The sequence below is a fragment of the Pelodiscus sinensis genome, chromosome 5 (assembly GCF_049634645.1).
Source record: "Pelodiscus sinensis isolate JC-2024 chromosome 5, ASM4963464v1, whole genome shotgun sequence".
Classification (NCBI taxonomy): domain Eukaryota; kingdom Metazoa; phylum Chordata; order Testudines; family Trionychidae; genus Pelodiscus; species Pelodiscus sinensis.
Genome location: NC_134715.1, coordinates 8,550,215 through 8,568,833, shown reverse-complemented (window position 1 = coordinate 8,568,833; position 18,619 = coordinate 8,550,215). Strand labels below are relative to the sequence as shown.

The window sequence follows — 18,619 nt, the reverse complement described above, 5'->3', positions numbered from 1 at the left end:
TTATGATGTTTCATTCTTGCAACTAGGCCCTGCATCATCATCTTTCGCTGCTTACACTTGGCACATTTTTCTTTTACTCAGGGAAGAAATTTCTTCAAAATATTCCCAAAGATATAGTCTCCCTTTACTCCCAGAAGCGATTTTTCTGTGGCAAAAATGTGGGGGAATAAGGGAAGCTGTGTGTGTACTGAATAATGTCTTTCCTTTTTCTTTCGACTCCATTCTTCCTTTCTGTTCTGCCGTCATCCTTTCCTATGTTGTCTTAAAGACAGAGACAGTATCTTACATAACTCCCAGCAATTGTTGTTTTTAAAGAGGAAATTGAGTATTTTTATTTTTTTTTAAAAAATCACAGATTTTGTATTTAAATGTTTATTTTATCAACACTGTTCACTAATGGTTGTTAAATGGCTATCGTGAAATTAGTTTGGTTATCCTAGGTCTACTCACAGACGACAAGTCTTAGGAGCTGAGCATCTAGTACAGCATTTCTTAAAGTGTGTTCTGCAGCACACCGGTGTGCCACGAGGCAGTTGGAGGTGTGCCGTGGAGAGAATAGAATCCAAAAGGCCACCCTTAAAGGGACAAGCCTCTTTTTTCTCAACAAAAAAAAATCCTCGGTGTTCTCCATTTAAAAAAAAAAATTGTTTAGTGTTCCTTGGTCTTAAAAAGTTAAACACTGATCTATTATGAGTCTGTTAATGCTTGTAATGTGTATGCCTAAGTAAGTAGAACCAGATCTAGTGGTGATGTATTTTGCATTCTCACTCGCCCTTTTGCTAGCAGTATCTCAGGGTTACACTTAGTTGATTTGCCTTAATTTTCCTAAAAGTGTGAAGTAAGGATCTTAAATTTAGATTAATCAACAAATCAAATTTGCATTGACTATTTGTTTAGTCCATACGGGCGACTCCACCTTTGAAAGTAGCCATTTCAAAGGCGGAAGCACTGCTGGGAGTGCGGCGCCAGCCTCTGAGGCGCTTTTCCTGTTTACCTCTGAGGCACTCACTCCTTATTGGGTCTCAGCAACCATGTATCATCTGCTGAAGCCATTGATGGTGGCAGGCTGCAGGGCTATTTCCATAAGGAGCTATGACTCTGAATTCACAAAGTCCACATTTTATTTGTCTTAAGCTCTGTTTCTCTAGGCTTTAGTAGTGGGGGAATTCTTGGGTTGGAGGAGAATCATCTTGGTCTAATTTTAGTTTGGCATTGTATAGTTCTTAATGTACAGGCAGTCCCCGACTTACGCGGATCCGACTTATGTCGGATCCGCACTTACGAACGGGGCTTTCTCTCCCCGGAGGTCGAGGTGGCGGATTGCTATTTGCGAGCTCCGGGGCGAGAGAGCCCCGTTCGTAAGCTGCTCCGGTGCCCCTGGTCTGCTGGAGACCGTCTCCAGAGCAAAGCCTAAGAAGCGCGGGAACCTGCCGCGGCTGCGGCTTCAGTCCCGGTGCCTCTGGTCTGCTGGGGACCGTCCCCAGCAGACCACAGGCACCGGGACTGAAGCTGCAGCCGCGGCGGGGTCCCGCGCCTCTGAGACTTTGCCAGAGCAAAGCCTCAGAGGCGCGGCACCCCGCTGCCGCTGTGGCTTTGCTCCCCGTGTCCCTGGTCTCCTGGGGGAGGGGGACGCAGCTAGTGTGCCCCCCCCCCCCCCAGCAGACCAGGCTTTTGTTTTGGACCCTGGGGCAGAGCAGCTGGGGTGCTGCCGATTGGTCCTGCAGCGCCGCTCTGGGCACTACTGGACCAACCCGGCAGCACCCCAGCTGCTCTGCCCCAGGTCCTGATTCAGCCGCTGCTGGTCAGTTTCAGCAGCGGCTGAATCAGGACGCCTGGGGCAGAGCAGATGGGGTGCTGCTGGGTTGGTCCAGTAGCACCGAGGAGCGGTGCTACTGGAGCAACCCAGCAGCACCCCAGCTGCTCTGCCCCAGGCGTCCCCAAGTCAGCTTCTGCTGAAACTGACCAGCGCTGACTACAGGAAGCCCGAGGCAGAGTTGCTCTGCCCCGGGCTTCCTGGAATCAGCTGCTGATCAGTTTCAGCAGCAGCTGACTTGGGGACGCCTGGGGTTCTTAAGTTGATTCTGTATGTAAGTCAGAACTGGCGGTCAGTTTCAGCAGCCGCTGAATCTGGATGCCAGTTCCGACTTACATACAGATTCAACTTAAGAACAAACCTACAGTCCCTATCTTGTACGTAACCCGGGGACTGCCTGTATTTTGTACGTGTACCCAGAACTCTGGATTGGATAAATAGACCATAAAGATCCAACAGTCTTTTTCACTTCTTGTGGCGTGTTGTCTGGATTGAGGCAATAGAAGAAAACATACCATTACATGTACTATATCTTTTCTGTGGACAAAACACTGGCTTTGGTCTCCAAAACTGTCAATCTTGCATCTTTAACTCGCATTGCCGTATACCTTCACATTTTAGAAATATCTTTCTTAGTTACTAAGGTAATTCAGACTTTACCGATAATTCTTTAATAAGATCTGATGTTTTAAAATATGTTCCAGAATTGTAGACATGGTTTTGAGTTTCAGTTCCACTAACTTTGCTTAGACACTTTTTTGTTTATAGAATACACTTTCAAAGACACTAATGACAATTGGGCACCTAACTGCCCCTTTATGCCTCTGAAAAATCTTCTACATAATTGTCTTTTCTCCTGTCAGCCTCCTGTTCTCAAGGGCTGATTCTTCCAGTGTCCCTCTGTTACCAGGTCTCCAGTGTAGCTTGTGCTTGATGAGAAACAAAATACTGTACATACTTATTCTCACAACTTAGAAATGATAGTTTAGTGAACTCAGCAGCTCAGAATCCTCTTGGGAGACTTCCTTCCACAGAAGAACCCTTCTCTTTGCATGTCTGCGGTTGTCACTGCAGCTCTGGTTACTAATTCTGACCTGCTACCAAACTAGAGTCCTTAAAAGCTTGTATCTTTACTTTTTTTATTTCTTCAGCTGCTTTTAGAAGCAGAATATTTTGGTAGATAGAGCAATGGAGTGGGATTCAGAAGACCAGAATTCTATTCCTGGCTCTGCCACTGGTCTCTTATATGTCCTTGGGCATGCCACTTTTCCTCTACCTGCCTCTGTGTTTATACAAGTCTTGTAAAAATGTTTTGAAGTCTCCTGACGAAGAAACACTTATGTAGGAGTTGGGTAATAGTATTCTTTTTTTTTGTCGTTTATTTAAAAATGTGACTTGATTTTAAAAGTCTGATTGGAGGAGAGGAGTCTGATTGGAGGAGAGGATCAGGCTCATGTACTGATTTATTTTAACTCTGATTCTCAACTCTTGTAGTAAAAGTTCAGTTTGTCCCCCTACTTCCTCTGAAACTTCAGATGCTGCTCTGTTCGTATAGAAGTATTTCAGCTGCATTTTTTTAAAACCCTAAAAACATATACTGAAATTTTACATCAAAGCTGCTACTACTCTGAAGCTTGCAGAAAGTTGATTAATATTTTGCCAGAGGGACTGGTGATGAAAACCTCTCTGCCTGATGGATTTTACACAGGGGGTGTTACATTGAAGAAGAAAGCTAAGTCCTTAGAAATCCAACTTTTATTGATGGCTTTATGTAGATTTTTTTTTTCAAAGCAATGGGTAACCAATCGCTAATTCAGTATTGTTAACCCCATTTTACTGAACAGGAAGGCTTTAATGATTTTTCACAAGGTTATGCATGGCAGTGGCAGAGCTGAGTTTAGTCCTCAGGCGTGGGAGGCAGGCCCGTCCCATTCTGCCTGGGCCCCACCTAGGGATGTTAAATTTAGGTTAATCGGCTAATAGAATAGTCAATGCAATTTGCTCCCTGGGCTGTTGCTACACTTCAAAGGCAAAAGGGCTGCAGGGAGCACAGGGCCAGCAGGAGACTCAAGCAGTCCCCTCTGGTCTTGTGCTACCTGTGGCGTTTCAAAGTGGCTACACTGCATGGAGCCCAGGGTCAGTGGGGGAGTCCCCAGCTGACCCTGGGCTGCACGTGGAGTTTCAAAGCAGCTGTGCCACATGGAGCCCAGGGTCTGGTTCCAAGCTCCACATGGCACTGCCACTTTGAAGCAACTCCATCTCCTTTTCTTTCCCTACTCCCTGCTTCCTCTTTCTGATAGAGGCAGCAAGTGGAGGGCTGGGGGGGGCGGGGAAGGGGAAGGAAGCGAATAGTCTGTTAACTATCGAATAAGTGTTTGCTTATCGGATAGTCGACTAGTCGTTCACATCCCTAGCCCCACCCCCATGAGAGGAGGCAGGGTCTCCGGGCCAAGGCTACTGGACCGCTATGGCCTCAGGAGTTCCTAGCTCCTAGTTCCATGATCAGACCACTAGATCATGCTTCCTCTTCTGCTCATTGCTAAACTCTGCAAGGCAGCGGAAGTAACCAGCTGCTTGTAAAATTCACTGGGGTTCTTAGAAAGAAAGAGCAGGGGTGGAGATTGAATTGTGGAGGGCAGCCCTTTTCTTTCTCCCCCTTGTCCACAATTGAGGATGGGTGCCTCAGTCCTTCAAGGTATTTACATACATAGAGGGGCACCTAGATACCTGTGAGGATCTGGATTTAAGTCCTGTCTGCTGCTGCTACTGTCCTTGTCAAGTAGATTTTTCAGGCTTTTAATATGACCTACCCATCATTCAGTTTACAGTGATGTAACTTATTGTAATGCCTTGAAATCTGAGACTTTGGTCCTGCCATGAGGGCAGGGGACTGGACTCGACCTCTTGAGGTCCCTTCCATTTCTATAATTCTATTGCCTGCTTTTTGGCTTGCTCTTGGTCTGACTGCTACTGCTCTGACTACTAGGAGTGATTGCCCTAGCTATGAGTGATTGCCCTAGCAATGAGTCTAAAAGGACGTTGTTTGGGGAGGTGGTGATATGGCAACAGAAACATTCCTGTGCATGTAGGCTGCATTTGAGTTAGAGGGCTATGTTAACAGAGGCTCTGTAATGTAGATGCACCATCAGCTTTCATATCAAAAGTGTTTTCAAGTCCTTAGACTTGCAGAGAAAAGGCTGAGAACATGACCTGTACGTGTCCTCAAGGCTCAAAGCAAAGACATATATTTTACCCCCACCCCCATATTATCTGCCTAAGATTTTAGATTCCTCAGTTCTCTGTTGTAGGCAGATATTTTCTGTTTTCCTCTGTTCCCTAACTGCAGATGCTATTTATGTACTGATTTATTTAATGAAAAACTGCAGTTGGTAACAATATGCAATATACTACAGGTGGAACCTCTCTGGTCCAGCAATACCTATGATCCAGCTAACTAAAACCATGCTGGAAGTCCACTTATGGGTGTGGCCAAGTTTTCCATGGTCCCATAAAGTTTTACAGCTACAAGTCCTGGCTCTCTGTTCTTATGTTTAGTTCTATTTGTCCCTGAAATGTCTTCTAAGAGCCCAGTAAGTGTTGGTCAGTGTTGTCTAGTGGCATTACCTCCTATGGTTGAGCAACCAGTCAGGTCCTGAGAGTGTCAGACTAGAGAGGTTCAACTTATAGTCTGAACAGCATATTATTGCAAATACTCAGTTTTGCTTGTCAATACAGAAATCAAATGATTCTTTAATTAGATAAGTGGGGTATTGAATTAAGACATTTGCCAGAGGTTCACCTGTCCTTGTGACATTACTTTTTCCTTTGTTCCACAAGCCATATTCTCTGCTTGTATAACTATTTCAGCAGCATTATACCAGCTGAAAGCTTTGTCCCCAAAATCTTGAGGCTTTGCTGTTTATAATTCAGTTTAAATGTTAAATGCTCTAGTAAGTACTACTACACTGTCCAGCTGGTGGTTGCTGTCTTTGGAAGATCAAGCTGCTAAACACAAGTCCACTCCCAGCTGTAGCTTGTTCTTTATTGGTGAAACAAAATTTGAAGCACAGGGAGCTACAAATGCTGCTGTAATGGGATGTATGGGAACCAGTGCCAGCTTCAGACTAAATATTTTGCAAAGCAAGCAGAAGAGAAACTCAAAGATGCAGATGTTGACACACCCTAAATCTGCAGAGTTTGCTTCCTCTGGGCAGTGAAGTGGCATATGGGGATAAAATAGTCCGTGTGTTTCTAATAATTACCTTATTCATTGGTGTCCTCTTGAGAACTTCCCAGCTTGAGTTACTTAGGCTTCTGATGCAAAAAAACCTGTACAGATGCCCCAGGACCAGACTAACAGAGGTTTGCACCAACTTGGCAGCAGGTGTTTGCAGAGAACAGATAACACACCCATTGTTCTAGTGGACAGTGGGAATTGGATCATTTATGTCAGGAGTGGGGATAGGGATGTAAGTGACTAGCCGATAAGCACAAGCTTATTGGCTATTGGACTAGTGATGTGACTAGTCAGTCCCCACGTGCCCCTCCCCATCAGAGAGACAGCAGGGTGTGGAACAGGAACTGGTGCTGGGGGGGGGGGGGTGGCTTAAAAGCCAATTCCCCCCAGCACTGTTTGTGGGGCCAGAGGAGGTAGAGGCACAGTGGGAAATGGCGACGGTGGGGACTGAAGTAGTCTCTGCTTCTGCTGGTTCTGCTGCGGTTCCGCTTTTGAAATGTGCAAGAGCCCCAGCGGGACTCTTGTACATTTCAAGAGCAGAGCCCCTGCAGGGAGCTCTGGGCCAGCTGGAATTCTGTGCTGGTCCTGCTTCCAGGGGCTGAATCTGGTCCCTGGGCTTTAGGTTCCCCACCCCTGGTTTATATGGTGTCTAAATGGCATCTTGGAGAGACTGAGAACACGTGATCCTTGTATATAATTTAACTTTGTAATTCTTGAATTGTCTATTTAGTTAATGAGAAGGAGGGCATCATTGTACTGCCTCATTGTTCCAAAGGTAGCTTACTGTTCTTTCCTTCATAATTGTTTCCTCCTAGTGCCTTAAACTGCACCCTTACGTTAGCAGTAATCACTGACCACTTTCCCTGAATCTGATCTGAGTTTGCAGAGCAAAATGTTGGCTTCACTCTGAGTTTAGTTTGGTTTTAAATCAATGTATGGTGGTGGTTTCTTTCACTGAGAATCTTGCTTGCTGTTGTGAAGGGGAACCAAATTATTGTAATTGCTCTGTGTGCTAGACACACAATATAACTTGATAGAAACAAGACTTAAGAACAATGAGAGTTTTTTACTCAATTTTGTTTTTTGTTGCTGTTCAGTTATATTAATGACTGGCTAGTTCTGCCAAAAAAAAATTGAGCTCTTGCTCAGTCTGTTACATTTGCAACTAGATACACATGAATTACAATCATCCAAGGCAGATGAGTGCGTTGCTTGTAAAGCAGTGCACAGTGGGTTTTTTCCTCAATGTATAGCAAACTAGCATAAAAAATTAGACTTTCAGTCATAAAATGCAGTGGTCATTCTACAAATATTACTATCAGAAGTAACTTAAGTGGTGTCAGTGGGCTAGATTGGTGTAACTAAGGGGTAACTGGGACTCTGTTATGAGGGGAGCAAAGAGCAGTTTCAAAATTCTGGGCGGGGTAGGGGTGGTGATGGTGTTAACTTTTAGTATGTATGGAAGGTGTACTCTCTAGTCCTAATGAGCCAACTTGAGGTAAACTAGTGCAGCTGTTGTCTTGAGACCAAAGAGAAGAGGATGCATCGGAGTAAGGGTGTATACAATTTTGCTCAGTACTGTGCCGTTGCCACCTCATTTGCCTTTCATTGTTACTAGACTCAGAATAAAAAGTGGCTTTTGTATATCACAACTGTTTCTTCGAGTTCCCAGTCTGTTTGTATCCATTTTTTTTCCTCTATATTCCTGGGCTTAGAGTGTAAGCTCATCTGGGCAGGGACCACATCTTTCATAGAATACTAGGACTGGAAGGGACCTCGAGAGGTCATCGAGTCCAGTCTCCTGCCCCCATGGCAGGACCAAATCTTTCATTTAGTGCCTGACATAGTAGAGTCCTGCTCTGTAGCTGCAAGGACAGAAGTAAACATACATAATCCTGACTTTGCAGACATGGAAGAAGAAGAAGTCAGCCTGACTATTGTGTGAGATCTGAGTGCCCAGAAATTGCAGGACTGGGCCCAGTAAATGGGCACAGTCAGATGTTAAATCCAGATCTGGACAAATAAAGTAAGAGACATGTCAGTAAGAGCAGTGTAAAGATCAACAATACAGTGTCCTTTTTAGCAATGTTTTGGTTTGAAGAGGTTCATACAAAGCTTTTTGTTTTTTGGTTACGTTTTAATACAGATTCACGTCAAGTTTTGCTTTGAATGTGGGTTCAAGTAAACCAAAATCTCAACGCATAATTCATCACAAATGAGAGGGAGGGTCTTGTATCTTGTAGCTGCAGATTATCTCATGTGGGGGCTAGAGTGTGAGTTTGCATGTTGCCCATAGTAAGCAGGGGTGTTTGTACTGTCTCAGAAGCACTGCGGGTGAAGGAATTGGGACTAAATTCTGCCACTGGTTTATACCAGTAGGCAATTATTTCCTGTCTGTCAGGCCAGCTTGCAAAAAGAGGGTGAACAGAACAAAGACAGCTTATTACTGTCCTCAAGAGTCCTGCCTTGAGCACCTGTAAGTAGACTTGGGATTCAGTGTTCTTTCCCGTCACTAAAAATCCTTAAAAGCCTAGGGCTACTGCCGCACATGCCTCTTCTTTGTTGAATCTTCTGTAACACTTTTTATCCATAGGTTTCTTGTCCGGGAGATATTTCCCCTCTATTTGCTGTTTTCTTGGGGATATTTTGTTCATTTAAAGAATGCCAGTGAAACACTTGAGACCTTTCCATCTTGTTTCTTGGTCTTCTAAAATTTATAAATTGCTATAAAGAGTTTGTGGATTCTGCCTTTACAGAATATTTTGCAGTGTGGCTATTTTCCCCACCCTCCAAACAGTCACTTTTTTATATATAATAAAGGAACTCTTCTAAACAGAAGTTTTAATAATTTATTGATAACTTTAAAGTCCAACTGGTGCCATAGGTTGTTAGTCTAACTCATTGCTTGTAATCTTGATTTTTATGACTGTCTAGAACATCTGTCAATGTGCTGATATTTTGTAAATATTCTGTTCGTGTCTGTAAAATACTTATAACTAAGCTTGAAAGCATTAGATTTTCACTGGTAAATGTCAGTAAATGTTGTTTTCACTGTACATGCACAAACAGAAAAATATTTCCATTGACTGAAATTTACAGATTGATAAAGTAAGAAACACTGCTTACTAGTTTAAGGATATTTATTTTGTGTATGTTGGCATGTGTCATCTGCAGTTCATGTTGTAATGGTCATAAAGCTTTAACCTTTTGAAACCTATTTAATGACTGTGGACATTGTTATTGTCTAACCCAGTGGCTTTCAACCTCTTTCCCTTTGTGGAGTCCTAAAAAGTGCAAATAAAGATATGGACTGCTTTAGGAAATATTAGACCTAATCTGCAAACCTCCTCCCTTCCCTCCTTCTCTCTTCCCCCTTCCTCCCAAGTCCACGGAGCACAGGTTGAAAACCACTGGCTACCCCATCCTGTTGTTTGATCTCTCCACCCCTTAACTTCTTGCAACTTTGATAATTTAAATGGATAAAAATAGGGAAAAAAATGCTTCAACATCAGTATCAGTCCCTTAGGAAATGTATCTCATTCTGACCACTCTTCTTAAAATGTCTATTGATCGTTTATTAACCCTTTTGAAACTGGCTCTGTGTTAAGGGTAAGGATAGCGTGACCTTCTGTGCTATCTAAAGAGCTATTCATCAATATCCCGGCGCTGTGTTAGAGAAATGGCACAGTCTGTCCACAGAGGACACATCTTTGGCTCAACTGTAGGTTTCGATTGGACTTTGCAAGTGCAGATTTTTTTTGGGGGGGGGGAGGGGGTCAGGCTTTGGTGCAGAGGTGATCCTGCCATAGTCTTCTAAAGATGACAAAGGATTGATCTTGCCCACTGCAAAGCTTTAGGTCTGTTCTTGAGCAAGCTCTCTTCCGATTCCTTCAGCCTTGTATGCGGTCTCCATTATTTCTAGAAGTGAGTGGATTATTGTACTTTGGCCTCTTGGGAGGAGAGGCCATTGCTGTGTGGGCCTAGTGCAGTAGCGATACTAGAACTTTGGCCTAGATCATGTGAGTGATTTGGGAGCAGGATGTGAAACACCAGTAAAATACCGTGCTTTTCAAAGGGTTTTATTTCCAAGTTGGGTTGCTGTGTGTGGTGTTGTCTCTTCAGAGCTCTTCTGCTTGTAGAGCAAGTCGCCGTGCCTCATGCTGGCTGTGACAAGTGTGGTGTTCAGCAGTTGACACAGCGAACTGCACAATTGCTGCTTGCCAGCTGATGTTGGGAGAATACCTGTTTGGAGTGTCCACACTACAGGCTGCTCCTTGGGCTGTCAGTCTTGTCCTAGGGCAACGACTGAATAGATGCTGTGATTTAAACACCCTTTTTTTCCCCCCCCTCTTGTGGTGGTCCTCCAGAGTGGCATGGAGATGGCAATGTACGTTGGAGAAGCCTCACTTCAAAGCACTGCCTATACAGTTGCTTTTGGAGCACTAGCATGAGCTCTGTTCACCCAAATCGACCGACATGATCCAGAGACGTGCTCCCTTGGGCTGTGTAGATGTACTGCAGAAGGACTCCAGTCTCCACAGTTGTTCAATTGTCTCCAAAATTCTAAATCCAAGCATATGGCAAAGCCTTTCTTCTCTCAATCTACATAATTATTTCTCCCCTGCCCCCCGTCCCCCCCATAAATTGTGACTTTGTATCCATTAATGCACTAGTCAGATATACACCTTGTTAATGATGTAACATTTTATGTATTGGGGCCCGTTTTGTTTCACATCTTTACCTCTCTAGACAATGGGATAGGTTACACCCTCAGTAAGCTTGTAGATGACACTGAGCTAGGGCAGGGAGGGGGAGAGGTGAATATGCTGGAGGGTCGGGGTAGGGTCCAGAGTGAGCTAGACAAATGGGAGGTTTGGGCCAAAAGAAATCTGATGAGATTCAATGAGGACAAGTGCAAAGTCCCGCTTTTAGGATTGAAGACTCCCGTGCTTACAGACTGGGGAGTACCTGCCTAAGCAGCAGTTCTTGTCTACTGTAATCCCCAGGTCTTTTTCTGCAGAAGCTGGATATGAGTCAACAATGTGCCATGATTGCCAAGAAGGCTTATAACATATAGGGCTGCACTAGTAGGAACATTGCCAGCAGATTGAGGGAAGTGATTATTCCTTTCTTTTTGGCACTTGTGCAGCTATGTCTGTAGAGCCCTTGGCTGGGGGGAGGGTGCAGGCAAGAATTGAAGAGCCATCGATAAAGGAAAACCTACAGATTGCAGAAATGGTCTTTATTCTGTCGACATGGAAGACTTTTTGGAACTGTGTGTGGTCGTTATTCTGCCCCAAGTGGAAAGTGGTGGTACTCATGAGAGAGACCGTGTGTGTGGATTTTGTAAGGGGCCCGGAAGAAGGGACATGTGGCCATGAGGGGAGACACAGAGAATACATCATCACCTCTAAAAACTCTCTGACTTCGGAGCAAGAGTTGCCAACTTAGGACCTTGTTTGGCAGAGAACAGCCTTCAGAACAAAACTGAAGCTTTTTACATAGCGGACTTCCCCCATCCAATTTACCAACCTTTCCATAACAAATATGACTGGCCATTTGTGCCGATGTCGAATGGATTAAGAAGTTGGTGTTTGAGCTAGGGATGTAATAGGTTAACTTTACTGGCTAAACTCCCAGCCTGCGGAGCACTTAACCATGTAACTGATTGAAATTCAATTACACAGTGGCTTTTTAAAAAATGTTTACATCCCTAGTTTGAGCAGTGATTCATGAGCATCTGAAATGGAGGGGGTGGGGGTAGAGGAGGAAGGAGCAACATCAGCTTACTTGTTTGGGGAGGGGGGGAGTGGAGAAGTTTTTAAATCCAACCCCAGAAAGTGGAGACCAAAATTCAGCTGGAGTTGATTAACAGTGGTCCAATACACCCTGATCCAGGTTTGTTGAGTTTCTGTGGTGACAGATACCCAGTTATGTATGAAGGCTGACTTTTTGGGCAGGCTTCTTTGTTTGTCTGTGCTAGCCTCCCTCACCCCCCCCCCCCCAAACTGCCACAGTAGTACCTCAGGAGCACACCCACACATTTAATTGGATGTAGTACAAGTGTTTTTACCACTGATGGGACCTTGGAGAGATCTTTTGTGGAGGCAGCTCATCTGTTTGAGTCTGAGCGCACGCAAGCATCTGAGTTGCCTAAGGAACTCCAGTCTGACTTTCATAAAGCTGGATTCAAAGCAGCAACGCCAGTCTTTCCAGTGTGTTTCCTTCACATATGGCCCTTCGGTGTGCATGTGGTCTGTGTGCTTTGTAAAGCATGGGGTATGTTTGTGAGACTAGATGTGCTTAAAAATCTAAATTTGTATGCAAGTTAGTTTCAGCCTCTAGGGCTCCTTGGCAGGTTGCCCATGGTGCACTCAGTGCTGCAAAAGTTGTGTGCCACTTTGGCTTACCGGGATAGGGATGTTAAACATTGGTTAATTAATCGACTGTTCAACCTCATGAATTCTTATTGGCTACTCGACTATTCTGTAGTCCCTAGGGGTGGGGCTGGCAGCCAGTATGCTTGAGCCCCCTGTCACTCCACACTGCTGCCTCTGTATCGGAGGCAGTAGTGCGGGGTGCCAGGTGGGAGCTAGTCCAAAAACCAGCTTCCCTTGTGGACCAGCTGCTTGTTGCCGTATGCTGCTGCCTCTAGGTACAGAGGCAGCAGTGTGGGGTGGCAGCAGCTCCTGTCTGGGAGGGGGCAGGCTTGAGATCCAGCATGCGCCAGGTCCGGGAACTGAGCCAGGCTGCATGGCCGCTCAGCTTCTAATACACTTTAAATGCAGAGCCGCAGCAGGGGTAGGTCCCAGACCCAGTGTAAGCTAGGCTGCTGGCCAGCCTGCTAAAAAATTTAATGGCAAGGGAGGAGGAGAAATGCGTGTAGTCTGTAGCATTAACTGATAAGCAAAAGCTTATAGGTTAATGTTATAATCAGCTATACTATTGCATCCCTATGCTGGGACACTTTCAAGTGCTGAATTTTATTGTCGTCCCGTCTCCCCCACTCCGCGCCCCCCCCCACCCCCATTTCCTGCTTGTTTGTCCTTCTTGGTTTGGAAAATAAATCTCTTCTATTGGGCAAATGGATTATTTTTTTTCTCCCATCCTGTGGACCGCCTTCTCTTACTCCCAGTTATGGCTCTATTCTCTGTCGTAGGTGCACCTATGTTTGTTCCTTTAGGGCACTTTGGAAAGTGACTTAGTCCTTTGCTGCAGCTGTCAGGCTATTCAGTGAGGTGCATATGCTCTCTCTGAACCCCGGGTGCTTCCCTGCAGTGGAACAGCTGCCTCTGGGTAAATCCTTAACCCCTGAGGGTTAATCTCTTGCTCCTTCTCGCTTCTGCTGGTAAATTGTGTAGTTAAGTGCTTGGCCATACTTCGGTTCATTATGAAATATTCTCAAGAGCCCAAATAACCAATATCAGTCAGGTTTATTGTTAAGTCAGTACAGCCAGTTTCCAGGAAGCTTTGTTGGGTAGTGCTGTTGAATTCATCGTACAAAGAAGGTTTTGCTTTTAAAGTGACACATTTCAGGTGATGCTATTTTTACAGGATGATTTTACAAGTTACAAAATTCTTTACGCATCACTCAATCAACCTTGCCAGTTCGCACCTGCTCCTTAACTTGTGCTTTATCTTCCTTATCTTTGTTTTGGCTACTAACATTTCAGTTTCTGGTCTGTGGATGTACCTCTTGTTTGTACTCGCTAGGACTAGGGATGCTAAAATATGTTTGTTCAAGTAAATGTGTAATTGCTGAATCTCATTGGTTATGCTGTTACATATGGGGATGGGTGGAGCTGGTTTAAAAGCTTCCTCGTTCATTCTAGCTCCCACCTACTCCTCTGTGCTGCTGCCTCTACTGCGCTCATTGGTTAACTGTGTAAACAGTTACACTTTCACATCCCTAACTAGAACATTAATGTACTTAGTTGCCTATTTTCTAAAACCAAAGCTGACTTTAATTTCGCAAACAAATTTTGCAAAATTTTGCCAACAAAAAAAAACCCTATTGTAAATGAACAGGTTATAGAAAGGCACCAATTCAGCCTAGGGATGTTAATGGTTAACCAGTGGGAGCCCCCACCCACCTTGGGTAGGGATTCACCACTTGCCCCTGATTAACTGTTTAATGAAATGGGATTTTACATCCCTAATTCAGCCCATGTAACAGCTAGAAATAGAGTATAATGTTCTATTGCTATTGTGTGCTTAGTGCATCGTAGTTATATAGTGTGAATAATATAGATTGATAATACATATATATATACTGGGATAATATGAGAGAACACTCCCTTCTTTGTGCATAGGTGCCCTTGCAGCTGGGGGAAAAGATGCAGATTGCATCTCGTTTGCATTCTTGGGGATGAATCAGCTAGATATGTTAAAAATTGCTTATCTGTGTAAAAGTGTAACTGCTGAATTTTTTTTAGTGATTACACATTTACACATGGCGGGGGGGGGGGGGGTGGCGGGCAGAATGACAGGTGGGAGCCAGTGACCATGGAGAGCAGGCATTTAAGGAGGCTTCCACTTGCCTTCCCACCCTGCATTGCTGCCTCTATAGGAGGTGGGGGGGGGGGGGGGGTGAAGGAAGGGAGCCTGCATGCACAGAGCCAGCTTAACAGCTGATTCCCCACGGGCACTGACTCCTGCCCCCTTGCTGCCTCTGATACAGAGGCAACAGTGGGGGTGGGAGTGTGGAATGGTTACTCTTAATCCATGAGCCTGGGATTATCAGTTAATCATGTATAATGGGTACATGCTGACGTCCCAAAAACGTATTCAACTCTTGCGTAAGTTTAACTCTTGAAGTCTGGTTTTATAGACTTACCAATAGGTCTTGTTTGTTCATGTATGTAGTGTGTTCATCTGTCAGATACAGTATGTGTATTATTTAGTCTTAACAGTTTCTGTTGAATGAGTCACGCAAATATCTTCGCATTACAAGCCCACAATAAAATTATGAAAAGTCTTCATACTGACCTTTTGTTGTGTTCTCGTGTGTACAACAGAAAAGTGCCGTACAAAAAGTGAATCATGAACAAGTAGGTGTATAATCGCATATAACCTATATTGAATGCCCTTTGTGTAATTGTGTATAAAATATATTTATCAAGATTATATCTGGGCTTCATGCAGTTCCATACTGACTGCTGTAATCAGAGAAATGAAGACACGTATGATACGCAGCCTGTCATGCAAAATCGTGAGTTTGCCAAGTTAAGACTCTCCAAGTTCAGTTGAAGTTCAGACAGTTGTTTCTTCTGTAACATTAATGTTGGGCTTAGCATTGTCTGCCGCATTTATTAAAGACATGGATAGAACATCTCTCTTTGGGCAGCCAGAATTGTGCATTTGCCTGTATTCATTTTATTTACACTGCAGTCTTACTCTTCTGTTGCATCAGTTGATCTCTTCTGGGGAGAGGCAGCAATTGCCCTGCCCTGTGTGTCCTAGGAATAGTTGTACCATTGAAGTCTTTTGTGATACACCCCCCTCCTTGACTGCTTCCTTCTCTTGCAAGAGCTGGCCTTGTTTTCACCATCCAGGCATTGCTGATGAGAGGAGAGAGGGCTGAAGGGAAGAGATGTTCTCTTGCGGTTTCTTCCCTTGCATCAGCTACTTTCCCACACGTGTAGGTATAGTTCACGTACAATCAGAGAAATGCCTCTTGCCAGGAGTGGAATGACCATTGGGATTGCTGGCTGTCTCAGAAGAATCCCTGTGTCAAGAGTCTTATGAGAGGAACGGGTGCTTGGTAGGAGATACTGGTTCAGCGTTTCTTTGTGCAAAGGAGTTGGGAGCACACTTGAAAGCATGACTTTTGGGAGAAGAGGTTAAGCAGGTGTGAGTGACTGGACTAGTGTGCAGTGCTGTACGTGAATGTTGGTAGAATGGATGTTTGGTTGTGATATAGAAAAACAATTTACAACTGCTGGTGTAGACCGACTAACTTCAAAACAAGGCCAGAGAAGAAGTTTGATCTAGCTTGAAATGTATATGTTTAAACCAAATACCTGGAGATGTAAAAGTCCTGAAAGATTGACTTTTGCTTGAAATCTTTAGCCCCTTTTGATATTTTATGTCTGGAGTTTAAGGCATGTCTGCTTGTGTTTCTGTGTTAGGAAATCAAGATATGATGATCAGAAATATTTTAAATAAAGGGACGTGATGTGCATGGGATGTTGTGAAGGCCAAGACCATTGCAGCGTTCAGAAGAGAACGAGAGAAATTCATGGAGGGTAGGTCCCTTAGTGGGTATTAGCCAAGCTGTGCAGAGATGGTGTCCCTAGCCTCTGTGTGCTAGAAGTTGGGAATGGGTGACGGGATAGATCACTTGATTTCCTCTTCTGCTCATTCTCTCTAGAGCGCCTGGCATTGGCCACTATCGGAAGACAGGATCCTTGACTCGATGAACTGGTGATCTGACCTAGTATGGCTGTTTTTACTTTCTTAGGTTAAAGGTCCCTCATGCTTATTGTAAAATATGAGGAGAAAGGATCTTTGTGCTTCCAAAATGGCCCTTGTAACTTGACTTTTTTTGTTCACAGGGCTCACACCTTGGGTGCTGCTGTTTTGAGGTAGAAGAACAGAATTTAGGGCAGTGCTTTGGGGGACTGATCCAAAACCCGTGGAAGATGAAGTCTTTCCATTGACTTTAATGGGCTTTGGATCAGATCCTAAAAGCAATGCTTGTCTTATCCCCCACAACCCTATTCTCTCTCTCCCTCCTTTGTTTACTTATTTTATCTCCTATCAAGTTAAATGTTCGCATAATTGCAGTGTTTTCCAATTATGTACTCTATGGTCAAGACTGCACAGGCTGCAGTTGAAATCCTGCTGGATGTTATCCAGCAAGGATTACCTGAACAAAGAATGTTGTTTCACTAACTTAGTTACATAGCAACTGAACTGCTAAAAGTCTAATTACATTTGAAAATAAATGTAGCCGGCTTCTATACTGTGGAGTCCCTGAAAAAATCCAATGTTGAGGGCTTTATTTAGCAGGTAGGGAAGACAGATTTCAGTGATGTGGAAGCTAGTGTTTGTTTTATCTGAATCTGTTTGTAAGGACCAAATCCAACTCCTATTGAAACGAAGGAGTATTTCCATTGACTTGTCTTACCTGCAGTTGGATCAGGTTCTAAATTGATTAGAGATTTAAAATCCTCTTGAATCAGTTAACTGGTTAAACATTGTTTTAACTGCTTACTGCTTACATAGAGGCAGGTTATGATTGTGAGGTGCTTCCTAAAGGTAGCCATCACAGCCCCCAGTATAGGAGGGCTAGATTCTCCCCCGCCTGGCCCTTTGCGTTGTCACACACATGCGCAAAGCAAGTGTTCTAGACCATTATTCTGATTTGTTGGTGTTTTGCACCCACTCTACAGAGGTGCAAAGGACCGTGTAAAACGGGGGTGGATCAGGCCCCAGATCTGTGCTTCGGAACCAACAGTTCTAATTCTGCGCACGTTCAAGCGAGTGGGAGTTTTGCCAGTGAGTGTGGGATTGGACCCTACTGTGTGAATTAAGTCTGCAGGCCTTGTGATCTCTCACTGGTTTTACAGCTGGGTAATTCCAGTGGAATTACTCCTGCCTTACTATGGCCTAAAAGTCTTCCCCTGAGAAGAGGTGTCTGGGGGAGGGGGGAGAACAGTAAATGGAAAAAGTACAGCAACTATCCAAACAATTCCAGAGCATGTAAAAGGCCAACTTCACTTCTGCTTTGGAAACTTTCCCATGTGACTGCACTTCAATAAAGATTAATTCTGTGTAAATCCCAAACTGACCCATTAGCAGCCAACATCAAGGTATTTGTTATTATTTGTAAAGTATTTTTAACCTGTTTAGAATAATTCACTGGGAACTTGAATCTGAAATGTTTCTTATGAAATTCTCTCGATTGACTGTTACTTTGGTTTATTATTGGGTTTGGCTAACAAGCTTAAAGGCTTTGTTCGCTTTACTTTGAACCACTTTATTTTGGAAGAGTCTCAGAAGAGGTGATTCAGGCTATGCACAGAGGTGTATACATAACTTAAACTGTAGTTGTAGGTGTAAGTGGTATTGACGAGTTTAGGCCTTATGCCTCCTGGATGGGGTGAATAACACCTATTAAAAAGTGCAAGAATCTTGCAACAGACTAAAACAAACTTGGTTTAGTCTTCCTTAAATTTGTGGTGGTAGCATACTGAATCTGCCTTTTCAAAACAAACATGTTGGATTGGCAGGAATCAGTTTTCTCTTGTCATTCTATGTATGCTCTTACATTTGTCAGAAATAGTAGTGGGTTATCTTACTATAAAATTTGAAAGAAGCATGGTCTATGTTGTGTATACTTCTAATAACTGCAGTCTTTGTAAATAGCCTGGCCAGGAGTTGGCTAGCTTCCTCTGTATTGTGTTTCAGATTTCACAAGAAAGCACTTAACTTAGTTCAAGGTTTAAATACTTTCCCATGGACTTACATTTGTAGCATGAATTCTTTTGCCTAAATGACTTGATTGTACCAAGAAATCTGAATTTAATTTTTTTTCCTCTTGAAAACATCTACTCTCTGAGCTC

The 18,619-nt window shown here is 43.9% G+C and overlaps 1 protein-coding gene across 1 annotated transcript in view; it reads left to right on the top strand.

Moving 5' to 3' along the window:
* CCNI (cyclin I) overlaps window positions 1–18,619 on the top strand; it is a 55,432-nt gene that overhangs the window by 7,302 nt on the left and 29,511 nt on the right. The gene's annotated exons all lie outside the window — the stretch shown is intronic.